Raw genomic sequence first — 2,246 nt, forward strand, 5'->3', positions numbered from 1 at the left:
ATGTTTTGGTATTAAAAGAAGCAGAAACAGGCAATTTATCCAAGTTTGTGATCATCACGATTAGTAATGTTTTTGGGACAAAATTGTATCGAAAGACATAGGTCTTATAGAAAATTATTTTTATAGAAAAATAATAAATAAATAAAATATTTTCATTCAGTAGCTTAAAAACAAATTACAATATCTGCGCTGGTGCCTCTTTTTAAGTGAGAAAACACTTGTGCTAAGAGAGCACCGCTCTTCCACGCGGTTACACCTATAAATTTTAAGTTTTGTATTGTAATTAATTATTGAATTTTATTGGGCAATTATTTAAAGACTGTAGAATTATAACAGTAATGAGAGGAAGTAGTTCATGAGTTCAAATATCGTATTAACAACTGCATATCAAAGCCTGACGATTATTTCCAACATCTAAATATTACGTTGTAGTGGCCATATCAAAATATTTGTAAATTAAAGAACTTGTAAAAAAAATTATCCTAAGGCTGTGGTTGTGCGTTGCGATGGCGACGATGACGTCACACAGCCGTCTGACTGGATTTGTGACCCGACTTGCAATTTCGTTCGCCGTTGCAGAGGGGATATAGCTCAGTGGTAGAGCATTCGACTGCAGATCGAATGGTCCCCGGTTCAAACCCGGGTGTCCCCTGACGATTATGTCAGAAACAACCTTTTTTTAAAGGACGAGTAAAAATTACATTAAGTTTTTATTAGCAATCAGTAAGTTTTTCACAGTACTTGTTTGTTTTTATATCAGGAGACAATAGCTTTTAAGTTATATTTAAATAAACCGAATGGTTACTTAATTAATAACGAAATTAGAATAAAAAGTTTCTTAAAATTAAAACGATTTAACTAATATACCGTAAAACCGGGTTTCTTTAGCCCTAAGGGTAAAGATTGTCCCAAAAAATTAAAAAGATTTAACATCCCGCCACAAAGCCAATAGACGTCCGATCGTAGCAGTTACCCTCTAAAATCATAAATGGCACTACCTACCCGCGACGTGGTACCGTTTCCAAGTTGCTTGCGCAGGTTTCAACTTGTCAGTATCGATCAAGCGTGAGGTGAGATGTACGTACATAAATGGTGTCTGCAAACTTTTGGTTAAAACAGCGAAATAAGGTAAGTTAGCTTACTAATACCTATATCTTGATACAAAGCATGTCTTTGAGAATGCTGCAAGTACAATAAAAACTTATTTAGTCTTTTATTAGAAACATAAAGTTCGTTAGTATAATCATAGTAAACATTGTCCCCCATTTCGGGGAACTTTAGCCCGCGGGTAGCTAGCCTACAAGTAATACCCATTGATTGTACCCATCGTATAAAAATGACATAATCATACGATTATGTCATTTTAGACGAAGATCAGTTGATAGTTTTCGTTGAAAGACTGAATTCATTAAGTGCTGGTATCTAAATTTTAAGTTTTTTATGATTGTTGTGAGTTTTTGCTCTCCATAGGTTTAAAATCACCAAGGATCAATCAAGGAACACCCGGCGTTAAGACTACCCGTTCGAGTTGCTGAGCGATTAAAAATCAATTTAAAATGTAATAAACAAGGTTTTAGCGACAAATGTGTGAATAAACTCTAAAGTGAACATTTCTGTACTTAATTATCAAAAGTGTTGATCTCAGAACAGTGATAATATAGAGATATCGGATATATAAATGAAGGATTGTGGTAAAACGGTTTGCTTTTGAGTGCAGTGCCGGTTAAGATAAGAGTCCGTGACGCGAACGCGGATAGTTGTATGAACCGCTGCGGCGCTTACGACTTTTATAACGACATCCGCGAAAGCCGTCCTCTTAGTGTCCTAGTGCAGAAATGAACAGTAGCTGAACAGTTTTAACGTCGAATATTCTGTGCTAATATCCACTGACGAACTTTATCACCTACCAACATTCTTGTGTTTGAAACTTCTTTGTTCGGATTTTTTTTGTTTTTGTTTTGGTTATATTAAAGTTAAAATTAAAATTCGAAGATGATTTGTCAAGCGTGCTATGACCCAATTGATGGCCTAGAGGAATTAATATGTGTAACTTGTAAAAGGCCCTATCACTATAAATGTTTTAACATAACTACAGCTGCTTTCATGGCAAGAAACTACGCAATACGGCACGATTTTCGTTGTTTATTGTGTACAAACATAACATCTCGCCGTAAAAATGATAACACACCTGCGCGAGGCCAACTTAGTTCTACATTACAAGACCAAGACCATACAAATATGTCACT

At 35.4% G+C, this 2,246-nt stretch overlaps 1 non-coding gene across 1 annotated transcript; it reads left to right on the forward strand.

The window, feature by feature from the left end:
* The first annotated feature begins 580 nt into the window (after window positions 1-580).
* On the forward strand, window positions 581-652 carry Trnac-gca (transfer RNA cysteine (anticodon GCA)). Its single transcript has one exon. It is a non-coding gene; the product is annotated as a tRNA-Cys (tRNA).
* The last annotated feature ends 1,594 nt before the right edge of the window (window positions 653-2,246 follow it).

This window comes from Cydia pomonella, chromosome 17 (genome assembly GCF_033807575.1).
Source record: "Cydia pomonella isolate Wapato2018A chromosome 17, ilCydPomo1, whole genome shotgun sequence".
Classification (NCBI taxonomy): Eukaryota; Metazoa; Arthropoda; class Insecta; order Lepidoptera; family Tortricidae; genus Cydia; species Cydia pomonella.